The sequence below is a fragment of the Elgaria multicarinata genome, chromosome 16 (genome assembly GCF_023053635.1).
Source record: "Elgaria multicarinata webbii isolate HBS135686 ecotype San Diego chromosome 16, rElgMul1.1.pri, whole genome shotgun sequence".
In the NCBI taxonomy this organism is placed as follows: Eukaryota; Metazoa; Chordata; class Lepidosauria; order Squamata; family Anguidae; genus Elgaria; species Elgaria multicarinata.
Window position 1 is genome coordinate 27995166 of NC_086186.1, and position 15770 is coordinate 28010935.

The 15770-nt window shown below is 42.1% G+C and overlaps 1 non-coding gene across 1 annotated transcript; it reads right to left on the reverse strand.

The window, feature by feature from the left end:
- Window positions 1-15306: 15306 nt before the first annotated feature.
- On the reverse strand, window positions 15307-15378 carry TRNAQ-CUG (transfer RNA glutamine (anticodon CUG)). Its single transcript has one exon. It is a non-coding gene; the product is annotated as a tRNA-Gln (tRNA).
- Window positions 15379-15770: the final 392 nt, after the last annotated feature.

Sequence of the window (15770 nt, forward strand, 5' to 3'; positions counted from 1 at the left end):
ATTTTGAAGTAAGGCCCATCATGAGCTGACGCCACAGGTAGGCAAAAACCTACCTGCATTTCCAAACCTAGGAAAACTTCACCTCTTGGCGTGGCTTCGCAGTAGCAGCACGTCATTTACATGATGCAGCTGCCATTGCAAAGCCACCCAGGGGCAAACCCTGGAAACTCCGCTCCAAAAAAGTCGGGCACTTACCCCGACTTTTTTGGCAGCGGAGTGCATTGTGCCCCCTGATTGGTTGTTATGGGTGGCCATGAGCCTATAAAAATAATTTTAAAAATGGGGGGAGGAGAGGAACGGGGCTGATCCTCCTCCCTTTTAAAATTTTATTATCTGTATCAGATACAGGTAATAAAAAATAGGGGGGATGAACGGGCAACGAGAGGGAAGAGAGGTAGTTTGCCCGAGTCCCTGCCGCCTCGAGTCCTTCTCTGGCTGCTTCTTTCCTCCCCTCCCCCTGTTTTTTTTTTTTAACTTTTAAAGACCAGGAAAGTTCACACTTGCAAATGCTTGGAAGGAATGCAAGTGTGGGAGTTGGTTCCTGACTGTTACGCAGCTGCTAAAAAGTACAGAACTTCAGTCCACAAAAAAAGGTATCAATTTTATTTGAAGAAAAATTAACTAAAAAACAGTGGCCTGTTTACAATCTCTAAATAGACTGTTAAACTACAGTTACCCAGGCACATTATGCCCAATTTTAAAAATTTACAAAGCAAAAGTGATACCTTCACTAATTTTTGGTGCAGAAATATGGGGCTTTGCAAGCCTTTCAAAAATTGAAGGAGTTCAAAGTCGCTTCTTGCGTCTGATCCTGGGGGGTCTCTAAGTCCAGCCCAGCATACTTAACCAGAGCAGAATTGGGTACAGAAAAGATCTCTGGGTTGATATATGCAAGGATGGTAAACTGGTGTAGAGTAAGTAACTTAACTGAAGAGAGACTCCCAAAGATTTGTCTGGAGGAACAAAGGTCCACTGTACAAGGGAACTTTTGGCTGCAGAAACTTTTCAAACTCCTTCCAAACTTTGGATTTTCTCGCCAGGCACTCAATCCAGCTAGCAGAAATATTTTTAAACAAAGACTGTTGCACATAGGAGCGCAAACTGATATAACAGCGCTCACATCCTTAAGAACAGCGAAATGGCTAACTAGCACAAAATATCTACACCAACTTGAGAAATACCTATCAGTACCCATGAAAATGGAACACCGGAAAGCCCTTACACGTTTAAGGTTTGAACAAATGGATACTGTGATGAAATGGAGGAGATTCCACGGCATACCAGTAGAAGACAGGTTATGTGTTTGTGGAGAGCCAGTTCCAGAGGACATAACACACTATGTATTTGACTGCCCCTTATATATAGATATATAAGGAAAAGTTATTTAGAGCCTTTTTTTTAAAGAAAGTGAAATACTGAGGTGCTAAGGAAAAACTGAGTTATTTATTATATTCAACCAACCCATATATGATACAAAGGGTTGCACTATTTGCAGTGAAAGCTAATAGATGTAGAGCAAAGTTTTAGATACTATTGGTGTGTGTTGTTATAAAGATTCAGAGATATAAATGAAATGTCATTGAGAAGCAATTAAAGGTTTCTGTGTGTCCGCTGTGCTCCTATCTTACTATCCTTTTAGTAATGCATGTTACGTTTTTGATAGCTCTGTAATTTTTAACCATATGTAATTTTTATCATGTATAGTATAGCAAAATGTCAAGTTTGTATGTGTTGCAATGATCTGTGGATTGAGCAATAAACATATTGATTGATTGAAAAAAAACTGTATTTGTATAAGCCTGAGTATTTAAAATGTGTTCACATCTGAAAACGTCCTTTCTTCTTCTTCTTTTTTGATAAAGAAGCAACCCCAGGAGTTCAACGAGGTATAAGTCGGGTTTATTTTGGGTGTGTAGGGGATTTCTAAATAATTAAATCACAGTAAAGATCCACATTTGCCTTGGGCTACAATACTTCATTAAACGTTGATCCAGCCCAGACTCAACACAAGGGTGTTTTGCAAGTTATCAGGCTACTCAAAATCACAGTCGGCCTTGGAACTTTGACAAAATAATAGTGTAGGAAACACTCCTGGCAAGTGCTGTGTTCCATGCTGCTGCTGGCCCCCGTCTGAGAAAACAATAGAAAACAGCTGCTAAAACACAAGAGCAGGGGCCCAGGGAATAACAGCTTTTAGAAATGTGGAAAGAACGCAAAAGTTGGAATTAATTATTAAGCCTACATCTTTGTAGGAAAATCCCATTTGAACCTAGAAGAAAAAGAAAGTTCTGCTTAATGGATTCTCCTCCAAATGGACAAATGTTCCCTGTTTAAATATCTCCAATACCTAAGTGAATCTAGCCCCTCCTGTAAGATCAGTGTAGTGAAGTCTCTTTCATGACAAATATAAAACCACCAGTTCTATGCTTGCCCAGTTATTTGAGGCTAGATTTTATAGTTGAAAGAATGAGACACATTTCCTCATAATGTCCAGAGAAGGTGATGGCAGGGAGATGGATGGTGTATTATGAGTAACATTTCAAAATAATTACTAAAAGCCATACAGATGATGTATTAAAATGATCAGGTTCTTTCTGTGTTACAGCATAGAGTTGTGTTAAGTCTCCATGGTGATGCCCATTGTTACGACAACAGAAAAGAACATCTTTGCAAGACGCTGATAAATTTACAGGAAGAAGTTAGCAAACCGCTTTTAACAGAGGATGTTGGTTTTTGAAGTCTGTTTCATATCCCTGCACTCCAGATCCTTTGCTTGGCTATTATCAACTGTAGATATTACACACAGTTTAAAAAAAAATGTACATCTGATGAGCAAGTTCTTGTGTATTTTTGTTTGTTTACTGGTAACAAGGAAAGCTTGAGTTGAGGTTTTCCTTTCATTGATCACCTGAGAGTAGAAATGCATTGTGGTGATTTATTATTTCAACTGCACAAAATGTTTTGCGATCCTTATTGCGATTTACAACTGTCCTGAGAGGTAGGCTACACGAGACTGAAGAGTTGTTACCTTTCTGTTGGGTGAAATTCCTGGGTGAAGACCATGGCCCAACTTTATATACGGTAATGGTCTCCCATGAATAAAGGGAACTGGAAATTTGTAAAAATAGACCTTGGCTCAGTAGCTGAACTACTGCTTTGCATGTAAAAGGTCCCAGGTTCGATCCATAACGCCTTCAGGTAGGGCTGGGAAAAACCCTGCCTGAAACCCTGGAGAGCGATTGCTGCCAGTCAGCATCAACAATACTGGGCTTGATGGACCAAAAGTCTGACTCAGTATGCAGCAGCTTCCTCTGTTCCTGTCATGGGGAATTTTGAGGAGTATTGATAGCTGTTGGGCTGGTTATCATGATTGCAGGGTGGTTAACAGTAGCTTGTTAACCATCTAGTTCATGCCAATTGCATGCCCAGGGGATTAGCATAATTACCCTCAGCAGCATAACTTCTTGTTGTATGAACCCAGTGACCCAAAAACCTACAACAGTCCACGGGTTCTGGGTGGCAACAAGAACCCTGGCCGTATTTGCATAACATAAGCTGTGCCGGAGTATCTTATTTCCCCTTCTATGATCATGCAAACCCAATCATTGTGTCCAATTTATGTGTAGTACTTGGGCGCTAAGTTCGCTTGGTATAGCAAGGTCTGGCACGTAGTGGAGAAAGTGACTAATAAACTGAGATTGGTAAAAGGAACCAGATCTAAAGACACATTCAATACAGATTGGCATTGCTTCACAGTATATACAACCTCATTGGAATGGGAGAATAAAATCCCAAAAGCATTTGAATCCTTTTGTTTGGCATAATGAAAGGTATCTCCAATATAAACTTCTCCTGTTAACCTTCAAAGCTTTTCACGGTCTAGCTCCTTCCTATCTCTCCTCTCTCATCTCACACTATTGCTCCGCTCGTGCTCTTCGCTCCTCTGATGCCATGTTTCTCGCCTGCCCAAGGGCCTCTACTTCCCTTGCTCAGCTTCGTCCATTTTCTTCGGCTGCCCCTTACGCCTGGAACGCTCTTCCAGAACATTTGAGAACTACAAGTTCAATCGCAGCTTTTAAAGCTCAACTAAAAACTTTTCTTTTTCCTAAAGCTTTTAAAACTTGATGTTGTGCGGACTTTATACTGTTAGTTTTACCCTACCCTGTGCCTGCTTACCCTACCCTGTGCCTGTTGGCATTCTCTTCCCCTCCTTATTGTTTTACTATGACTTTATTAGATTGTAAGCCTATGCAGCAGGGCCTTGCTATTTACTGTTTTACTCTGTACAGCACCATGTACATTGATGGTGCTATATAAATAAATAATAATAATAATAATAATAATCTCTCATGTGGTGGGTTAATTTATGCTATTATTTTATTTATTTATTAATATTCTTTTATAAAGCACCATTAACGTTCATGGCTCTGTACAGAATAAAACAAAACAAGACCATCTTCCATATAGGTTACAATTTAAAATCACAGTAACAGACAGGGGAGGGAGGACAACCGGGGTAGGGGGCATTAAAACTAAAATATAGACTAGTATGATCACGCTACGACTGAAAAGCTTTCGAGAAAAGAAACGTTTTCAAGCAAGATTGAAAAACTGAAATCGACATTGTGGTCCGCAAATGCACTGGAAGAGAATTCCAGGCTTAGGGGTCAGCGAGCTAGAACAGGCGAAGATGAGCGAGAGAAGTGGAAACTCTTGGGCAAGTAAGAGACATTAGAGCGTAGGGAACGAGCAGGACGATGAAGTGAAATAAGGGACGAAACGTAGGGAGGAGCCAGATCATGACAGGTTTTAAAAGTTAGAAGAAGAAGCTTGTATTGAATTCTATAAGAGATAGGAAGCCTGTGGAGGGATTTTAGAAGCGGGATGACATGATCAAAACGACGAGCCAAGAAAATAATCCTAGCTGGCAAAATTATGAATTGGAGACGAATGGAGACAGATGAGAAGAAGGAAGACCGGTCAACAAAAGATTACAATAATCAAGGCGAGAAATAACCAAAGCATGAACAAGGGTCTTGGTGGAAGAGATCAATAGGAACGGTCGAATTCTAGTGGTGTTGTACAAGAAGAAACGACAAGTCTTAGCTACAGCCTCGATATGTGACGAAAAGGAAAGTGAAGAATTAAAAATAAAACCAAGGCTATGAGCGTCCTCAACAGGATGGAGCGTAACATTATTAGCAGTGATAGAGAAGGAAAGAGAAGGAAAAGATTTAGGAGGAAAAACTAGCAATTCTGTTTTTGCCATGTTCAGTTTCAGTCGGCGCCGCAGCATCCAGGCTGAAACATCTGCAAGGCAGGCCGAGATACGATCCTGAACATCAGAGGACAAATCTGGGGATGAGAGTTATAGTTGAGTATCGTCGGCATATAGATGGTATTGAAGGCCATGGGAATGAATACGATTACCCATCTCTCATGTGGTGGGTTAACTTCTGACCTACAAAGAAAGGAAAGAAATATTTAAGATCTGCAGAATTATATATAGATATAGTTATAGATATACTTTGTGATAGTTATAATAGCATCACTGATTTCCTGTAACGGGGGAGGGGAAGGATATTTATGTTTTGTTTCACTAATTTGTTTTGTTTCACTAATTCTGTATTTCTGTACGAAATTTAATAGTATATACCAGCTGCGCCCTTATCTGGACAGAGATAGCTTAGCTACAGTTATCCATGCTCTGATAACCTCTCGTTTGGATTACTGCAATGCGTTATACGTGGGGCTGCCTTTGAAAACGGTCCGGAAACTTCAACTGGTGCAAAACAGGGCAGCAAGGTTATTAACAGGGACTGGCCGGCGAGATCACATTACGCCAGTCCTTTTACAACTTCATTGGCTGCCAGTCCAGGTCCGGGCCCAATTCAAAGTGCTGGTATTGACATTTAAAGCCCTAAACGGTTTGGGGCCAGGTTATCTGAAGGAACGCCTCCTCCCATATGTACCTACCCGGACCTTAAGATCATCTACAGGGGCCCTTCTCCGTGAGCCCCTGCCAAAGGAAGTGAGGCAGGTGGCTACTAGGAGGAGGGCTTTCTCTGCTGTGGCACCCCGGTTGTGGAACGAGCTCCCCAGAGAGGTCCGCCTGGCGCCTACACTGTACTGCTTTCGTCGCCAGCTGAAGACCTTTTTATTCACTCAGTATTTTAACACTTAATTTTAACTTAAATTAAAATTATACTGTTTTAACTCTGTATTTTAATCTTATATCAACTTTGCTGTGTGGTTTTATCCTGGTTGCGCTTTTTATATTGTATTTCATAATTGTGTTTTAACCTGTTGGGTGTTTTACTGTGGTTTTAATTTTTGTGAACCGCCCAGAGAGCTTCGGCTATTGGGCGGTATAAAAATGTAATAAATAAATAAATAAATAAATAAATAAAATGAGTTGAGTGCATTTTATCTGGTAAGTGGGGATGTGTGGGTGTAACTCTTCATTGTCACTGATAGTTCAGAATGTGTGTGTCAATAACGTTACTTACCTTCCACTTTGCAGAAAAGTTAATAGTTTCAGGGTCCTACTTACCTGAGGTTGGTTTCCTTTGGGGATGTAGGACACAATCTATGCATATTTTGACAGGAAAAAGGTACTACAACTCCCAGCATTTCCCAGCCAGCATGAGGAAAGGGTTTATGTAATATTTAAGTTTATTTACAAATATACAAAATGAGCATAAGTGGAGGTAAACAGCACAAAATTCCTACAAACAGCATATCCACTGCTCCCATGTCAGACCTCCAGAGAGAAGTATCCCTGATGTTTAACTTACACTCACTGTTTTCCAGTCTTATTCCAAACTGGTTTTTCCGTCTCATTGCCCCCAAAGCCAGCTTCTATTATTTTACAGACAGGCATATACCTCCCCCTCCTCCACCACAGACACACCTTATATCATCTTTAGCTTGAGGGAGCAGGAAAGCATGCCTCCTTCTCCCGAGGGATCTCCCATTCCAGTGATGGTCACTGAGCCATTCCCTAAAAATCCAAGGTCATTGACAAGCCATTTTGCCTGACAAGGCCATGGCCATCCACGCAAAGAGGCCTGGCATTCATAGCAATGCATTACTATAATCTACACTGTAGGATTGATGTTCCGTTGTGCTCTCTCTTCGTTTCGCTGGCCTGAACTTCTGCCCGTCTAGACTAAGGAGGTTGCCTGAGCTTACCAATGCATTTCAAGATTGGGAGTGGATTCAAAGCTGGATCTCCCATGTCAAAAACACAGGGCCAAATCATTAATTGCAGTTAATGTGCATGCTTTCTATTATGTAAATAGCACCCACCCCCACCCCAGGATCATGGGGATTTTTTTTAACTCTTTGTTTCCAACCTACAGTACAGTACTGAAAGAAAAAAACCCACCTCTAAATGAAAATATATCCCTCCTTTGAAATGCAAATACCGTCTTCAGAGAGGTGTGTTCCCACCTATTCACGGTCAGGGAAAGAAAGAGATGAATGCCCCATGCCCCCACCATTTGCTCAGAACTACTTATGTCTGCAGAAGGACATTGGAGACGTAAACAAAAGTCCAGTACAGGAATCCAGTACTATAAGGGTGAAGCCTTTAAGCAGCTGAGCTTTAAATAAGAAATACAGTTCCTTTCAGATGGCTTTAAACAATGAAGATGGTAAATAATAGCATCGTCAAACTTTCATCTCACTTGGAAACAAAATGCGTAAGAGACCAGTCTTCAGGCCTTACCTCCCACCGGCTAAGAAAAAAATACCAGGTGCTGGATATCCCATAACGTTCCTAAGAAAAGACTCTCTCCCTCTCTCTCTCCAACCACAAGAGGGAAATGGTGTGTAACTTTGCAGAGTTTCACCAACATAAAAAAATAATCTTCAGAATGAGAATAATGTAACATCTGTTACCAAGAGTCCACATCATCCTAAAATATGACCCTTTCTCGCTGGCATATTGCATGTAAATGTCTGGGAAGAGAGCCAAAGCTCTGAAACAATCTGTCATCAGAACTGCCACCATGGAACAACATAATTCCATTGGTTCTTCATGATCCCATAAACTCATTGGGGGGGAGGGACACAGATGTGTACCTTTCTCAGGTGAGACGCTCCACCATATTGAAATGCAAATAGCCACATGCTCTTACTGTGCTATCAAAGCACCTTTAGGCATGTTGTTTGTTGCAGTCGAGCCTCCAAGTTACCATCTTTCGGTCTTCCAACTCGAGGAAGGGGCGCAGCTGGCGTATCAGCCGAAGCTAATAGTAGGCACTCCTGGCTATCGCATCTATCTGAGCTGTCATTTGGAGTGGCAGATCCAATAGCCCCGCCCCAAGCTGTGAACGTAGTCTTTCAGGGGGAGTGTAACCCCATCCAGAACTGATCGACACACCTCCAAACCTAGGTCAGAGCCCTTGACAGCAAGCACCTCTGTCTTGTCTGGAATCAGCTTCAGTTTGTTTTTCCTCATCCAGCCCATTACCGCCTCCAAGCATTCATTCAGAGGAGACACACTATCCTTAGCTGATGCTGTTGTTGAAGGCATAGAGAAGAATATTTGGGTGTCATCGGCATACTGATAGCACCCCGTGCCATGCCTCCGGATGACCTCTCCCAGCTATTTAATGTAAATATTAAATAGCATTGGGGAAAGGATGGCACCTTGCAGTACGCCACACAGCAGCTCTTTTTTTGAGGAACAGCTATGCCCAAGGATCACATCTGGAACCTCCCCGAGAGATAGGACCGGAACCACGGAAGGACAGTGCCTCCAATTCCCAATTCCCTCAGGCGTTCCAGAAGGATACCATGGTCGATGGTATCAAAAGCCACTGAGAGGTCCAGGAACACCAGCAGGGACACACTCTCCCTGTCAATACTCAGGCGGAGATCATCCGCTAATTATTATTATTATTATTATTATTATTATTATTATTATTATTATTTATATAGCACCATCAATGTACATGGTGCTGTACAGAGTAAAACAGTAAATAGCAAGACCCTGCCGCAAAGGCTTACATTCTAATAAAATCATAATAAAACAATAAGGAGGGGAAGAGAATGCACCAAACAGGCACAGGGTAGGGTAAACAGGCACTGGGTAGGGTAAACAGGCACTGGGTAGGGTAAACAGGCACAGGGTAGAGTAAACAGGCACAGGGTAGGGTAAACAGGCACAGGGTAGGGTAAACAGGCACTGGGTAGGGTAAAACTAACAGTATAAAGTCAGAACAAAATTGACCATAAGGTGACCATAAGGTGTCTCGACTCCGTATCCTGTCCTGAAGCCAGTTTGAAATGCATCTAGAAAACCCATAATATAAAACAAAACATAAAATCTTTAACATGTAACATTTAATAATAATTTCAAACCGCTGAAACAGTTACAGTACAACACCGGGACCTGATCAAACACTGACATTAAAGGCCCATCATATGTCATCGCTGTTATCATTCTTTGCTGGAACAGTTTTGACAAACTTTTAAAATTGTTTTAATTTGAATACTGAACAGCTATCATAGCTGAGTCTTTGTTTGCAATAACAGAGATGGAGCCTCATCAGAAAAAAAAAATGTCTGTAAAACAACTAGGGGTCATACACCATCAGCGTGATCAGCTTCAGATTCATGGGAGGCTTTTATTATGCAACCGCTTTGCCTCATCCACAGAATTTTACCGGGGTTCTCTAAAAGAAAGGCAGCATTGATTGTAAAGAATCAAGATGCAAGGCCCAGACGTCAAGGCCCTTTTGTACTCTTGTATTTTCAACACTAGCTTGTTTGCTAGAAACGAGATGAAGTAGTTCATCATGTCACCATGGGCAACTATTTCTGGAAATCCAGCCTTTACATTTATTTATTTGTTATATTTATAGCCTGCCTTTTTCCCTCCAAGGAGCCCAAAGGCATTCATGATTCCCTTCCTCTCCATTTTATCCTCACAACAACCCAGTGAGGTAGGTTAGGCCGAGGCTATAGCTAGATGGGGCGAAATCCCAGGGCAATCCCCGGAATCGTCCCTGTGCATCCACATGACACACAGCGGATCCTGGGAGCAGGGAGGGATGATTTCACCCTCCCCTTCGAGGCCGCTTTTTCCATGGTCTCAGGATGATCCCAAGACCGCGGAACATGTGTGTGGGCATTGTGGTTTGTTCTGGTTCCTCGCGAGGAGCCGGGACCCATGCACGGAGGTGGGGTGGGGTGAGCAGGGAAATGAATTAAAAATTAAAAAAAAACCTCACCTTTTGCGCACGACCATTTGTGCGCTCTTCTTCTTTGACAAAAAATAAATAAATACCAGGCGCAACATCCTCTCTCTCTGAGGTCATTGCGCGCCGCGTATAATGTCAGTCTGACATCCATCCCTGGGAAAATTCTGGAGCAGATTATAAAGAAGTCAATCTGTAAACACCTTGAAATCAATGCAGTGATTACTAGAAGCCAACATGGATTTGTCAGGAACAAATCCTGTCAGACTATAATTTGATCTCATTTTTTGATCGGGTAACTTCCCTTGTGGACTGTGGGAATGCTGTGGATGTCATATATCTTGACTTCAGCAAAGCTTTTGACAAAGTGCCCCATGATATTCTGATTAACAAACTAGCTAAAAGTGGGCTAGATGGAACAACTATTAGGTGGATTCACAGTTGGCTACAGAATCGGACTCAAAGAGTATTTATCAATGGAACCTTCTCAAACTGGGGGAGGTAATGAGTGGGGTACTGCAGGGCTCAGTCCTGGGCCCAGTGCTCTTCAACATTTTTATTAATGATTTGGACGAGGGAATAAATAAATAAATAAAGTTCTCCCACCAATCAGCTTCATGGGATGACCCTGTGTTCTAGTATTATGAGAGAGGGAACCCAGGGTCATACAATGAAGCTGACTTGTGAGAGATTCAGGACAGATTAAAGGAAGTGTAGTACCTAGTTAAACTATGGAATTTACTACTACAAGATATAGTGATGTCCACCAATTTAGGGCACAATCTCAGGAGATGCGCCCTGGGTACTCGCAGCTGGACAACCACCTGTCAGGTATGCCTTAAGGTGGATTCCTGCATTGGACTCGATGGCCTTAAAGGCCCCTTCCAACACTACTATTCTATGATTCTATGATAAGCAGAAATTTGGACGCTTTCAAGTATCCAATGCAGAGCGGGAGGCGCCTTGTTAGCTTGGAGCCAAAAAATCTAAATGTCCTTTGTCCCCCCAGATGCTGACTTGGGGGCATAGGGTGCTCTCCTGGACCTTAAAGTCCGGGGTCTAAAATTAAGGGATGTATTAAAAAGAAGGACACCAAATGGCCATTGAAATGTGTTGGTTCATTCCAAATGGCCATATGAAGGGAGGAATCCTGGAGGGGGGGGGCAAGTCAAAATTTCTTGTAACAAAGTGCAAATTACAAAGAAGAAGGATTTCAGATCCAAAGAAGACTTCATGAAGCAACCTCAACAATCCGTCCCCCACGGCATAAGTGTAGCTGCATTCTCAGCCCACCTGGAACGGGCCTCAGCAGCACACCGCTCAAAGAGAAAAGTTGCAATGCTTGGGACACATTGTTGTTAGGGGGAGAACATGACAGAAGTGTGTAAAATGATGCATGGCGTGGAGAAAGCGAATAGAGCAGCATTAACAATTAAGGATGCAGATGAGGTGGGTTGGATTATGGCTACCAGATCACATAGTACATTCAGACAGTAGCATACATTTTGACTAATAAATGCAGCATGTTTGAACATATATAAAACATGGTATAATAAAAACATGGCAAAATAAAGGCCATGGTGAAATTAAAACATTTTATTTTATGAGTATTGTTATTGCTGTTGTTGTTATTATTGCTATTGTTGTTCCTGCTGGTTTTATTGTTGTTTATTGTTTTAATTGCTGTTTTATTGCTTTTAATGTTTTAATATTTTATTGCTTTTAATATTTTAATATTTTATTGCTTTTAATATTTTATGCTGCCTTGTGAGGACTTTGCCCTGAAAGGCGGCCAAGAAATGTTTTAAATAACAACATTTTTTTTTATTTAAGATGAAACATGACACAGCTTCTTACACTTCTGTTAAATGCAGCAAACCATTCAGAACTGCTTGCATGTGCAAATGTTTGTATATCATGTTTTGCACCCACAATTCTGAGGCTATTTGCACCACGTGTGATAGAAGGAGCCTCTTTCACTACACTTTCTCCAGTATGGGGGAAGAAGGATGTTATCAATGTGATGCATTTTTATTGGTGCAAGATGCCACCTATGGCTTAATTTTAGACAGCACTCCCTATTAACTCCGGCAATGGTTTTCCGTGGTTGCTTTTGCTGGATCAAGGGACTGTCTATATGTTGTTTTTGCCCCGGGGTGGCTCCAAATTCATGCTGCATTGTTTATATGACGCAACCTCCGATTCGGAGCCACCCTGGGGCAAAGAGCTGAATATCTGCAGCTGAAAAGTCAAGTACTTACCCCAACTTTTCCTGCCTGAGCAAGGTCACCATGGGTCTTCCGCTGTCTGTCCTTGCTCCAGTGTGTGCTGGGGACATTCCCCAGTGGAAGGAGACCTCCCATTCGTCACCGGAAGCCTTGGTAGGGGGTGGGCTCAGCGAGCCGCCACCTCCCCACAGCAGGTATAAATGATTTGGCGGTGGAATGGCACCAATTTGGTGCCGTGAAGCCAGCTTCCAAGTCATATTTTGTGACCAGAATTGGTGTCCTCATATCAACTGCCCCCACAAAAAAATTAAGGGACCTACTCAACCCTATCATGTTTTCCATTCTTATGCCATGCCATGCTCTTCTGTTTTGCATCATATAAGGATGTCGTATATTGGGGTCCTTGCTCTTTCCTAAACCCCTCTATAGCCCAGTTCTATGGAGAGGTGGACACACTTGGACCATAGAAGTTATATTGGGTATTTTCTCGGGTCATGCAGGAACAGTAATAGGACTCCTGTTTTATCCTATGAGGGTGTGGATATCAGTCCAATGCATTTGGTATGGACATTTGGAAAGACAGATCCATATATGGCCATTGAGTCCAACCCCCTGCTCAATGCAGGATTCTACCTCAAAGCATCCCAGACAGATGGCTGTCCAGCTGCCTCTTGAAAGCTTCTAGTGTGGGATAGCCCACGTCCTCCCTAGGTCATTGGGTCCATTGTCATACTGCTTTAACAGTCAGGAAGTTTTTTCCTGATGTCCAGCTGGAATCTGGCTTCCTGTAACTTGAACCCATTATTCCGTGTCCTGCACTCTGGGATGATCGAGAAGAGATTTTGGCCCTCCACTGTGACAACCTTTCAAGTCCTTGAAGAGGGCTATCATGTCTCCCCTCTGTCTTCTCTTCTCCAGGCTAAACATGCCCAGATCTTTCAGTCTCTCCTCAAAGGGCTTTGTTTCCAGACCCTTGATTATCCTCATTCCCCTCCTCTGAACCACCTCCATTACCATGGCCATTTGGAAAGACATCTGAATATTATGGCGAAGCAGAATGTGGGGCCATTCCTATGGAGCATGCATCACACTGGATCTCTTGGGACGTTAGGGGGGTTAACTCTGTCACCTGTGTGCAAATTTGGTTCTCCTGGTGTTTTCTATGGGGCTTTCATGTCTCTGTCCTACAGCTAGTCTACCTAAACATGCATAAGATTGCACCATAAGAGTCTTTTGGGTGATGGGATAGTTGCCTTCTGAAGAACCAAAATATCCTTAGTCAGCTGCAATGTTAATTCCCAGCACATCTATGTTCCTTGTGCATTTTGAACAATTTCCATCTGGGTAACAACAGACAGCTGGATTTAACCCCTGGGCCACATACCCCTGCCTTAAAGTTAGCTGGTGAGTCCCTGTTCGAAGTTTCTTTAATATGAGAGGCTGGGATGATTGTAGGAAAAAGCAAGGTTTCTTTGGCCTTGGTCATATCGTGAGGCTTTGGACTGAGATGCCACCTGTAGTCTGTTTTTATGCTTTTTATAGTTTTAAATTTTGTATATTGGTTTTTAAATATTCAATGTTTTTAATCTTTGTAAACCGCCCAGAGAGCTTCGGGTATGGGGCAATATACAAATGTAATTAATAATAATAATAATAATAATAATAATAATAATAATAATAATACCTACAGCCATTAAGAAGGCCAAGGGCCTCTACTTCCCTTGCTCGGCTTCGTCCATTCTCTTCTGCTGCCCCTTATGCCTGGAACGCTCTTCCAGAACATTTGAGAACTACAAGTTCAACCGCAGCTTTTAAAGCTCAACTAAAAACTTTTCTTTTTCCTAAAGCTTTTAAAACTTGATGTTGTGCAGACTTCTACTGTTACTTTCTACTGTTAGTTTTACCCTACCCTGTGCCTGCTTACCCTACCCTGTACCTGTTGGCATTCTCTTCCCCTCCTTATTGTTTTACTATGATTTTATTAGATTGTAAGCCTATGCGGCAGGGTCTTGCTATTTACTGTTTTACTCTGTACAGCACCATGTACATTGATGGTGCTATATAAATTAATAATAATAATAATAATAATAATAATGACATCTGAATATTATTGCCATCCGTAGGGATGGACAAACTCTGAACATGCCATAACATAATTTGGTTGCAATGTCCGTTTGGATGGGAATTTTTTGTTTGTTTTATTTATTTGCTAATGGTGCCTGAAACCCACTGAGTATGCATCCATTCTTACCCTGGGTTTAATGCATTCCAGTTGCCATTGGGAAGGAACCAATGTATTTCATTGCTGTAATTCCTTTTAGTCCATGTGACAGCACTGTTACATGGAATATTTTGGGTGCATTGGGAGATCTGGGTTCTAGTCCCTGCTCAGCCATGGAAGCTCACCTGGTTTTTGGGCCAGTCACAGACTCTCTTGTTGTTGTGAGGATATAATGGAGAGTAGGAGGGTTATGTATGCCACCTTGGGTTCCTTGGTGGAATATAAATATAATAAATGAATAATCCTAGGCATATTTACTCTGAAGTAAGTTCTACTGGGTTTACTCTCAGGTATGTGTGCATAGAATTGCAGTCTAAAAGGGATGAAACGGATCCAAATTATTAAATGTAGGAAACGAAAGAAGAATATTTATACATTTTTTTTTTAAAAAAAGGCATTATTATGAAAACATACACCACAATATCTTAAAATGTGCTAGTTATTTTATGAGATCTCCACGCTGACTTGAGTGAGCTTTCTTTGTAATCGGTTGGGTGATTTGTAAATAAATTACATTCATGCGATATTTGCTTTTATCTAATGTTGCTCCTTAAAAAAATTTTTTTAGAAAAAGTTAGAGGGCGTCAGGTTCCACCGAGATTTGAACTCGGATCGCTGGATTCAGAGTCCAGAGTGCTAACCATTACACCATGGAACCACCTTGGCAAGAGGCTGCTGGAGCTCCCTCTAAAGCCTTGCAGGAACCACCTCCTTATTTGCTCATCGCCTCCTTCCTGTTCAAAAGCAAAGCCGGGCCTTTTCTGCCGCTTCTCTCCGGTTTCTGCTCTCCCGGGTCGGAGGAGCGACAGGACTGGGCATCGACTGAGTTTTGACGCCCTTCCAGATACGGCTGGAGAAAGAGGGCAGGACGATGGAGCTGGAGGACACGTGTATGTGCGTCCGCACGTGCATTTTTTTAAAAAAGGGGGAACTGCTGGTACCGTGGTCTACTGTGGCTCTGGGTTTAGATCCGAGTCCATGGCTTAGCCCCGGAAGCGGTTTGCAACACCGGGGTTTTGAGTGCCCTGAACATGCACAGAGTGCATTCTT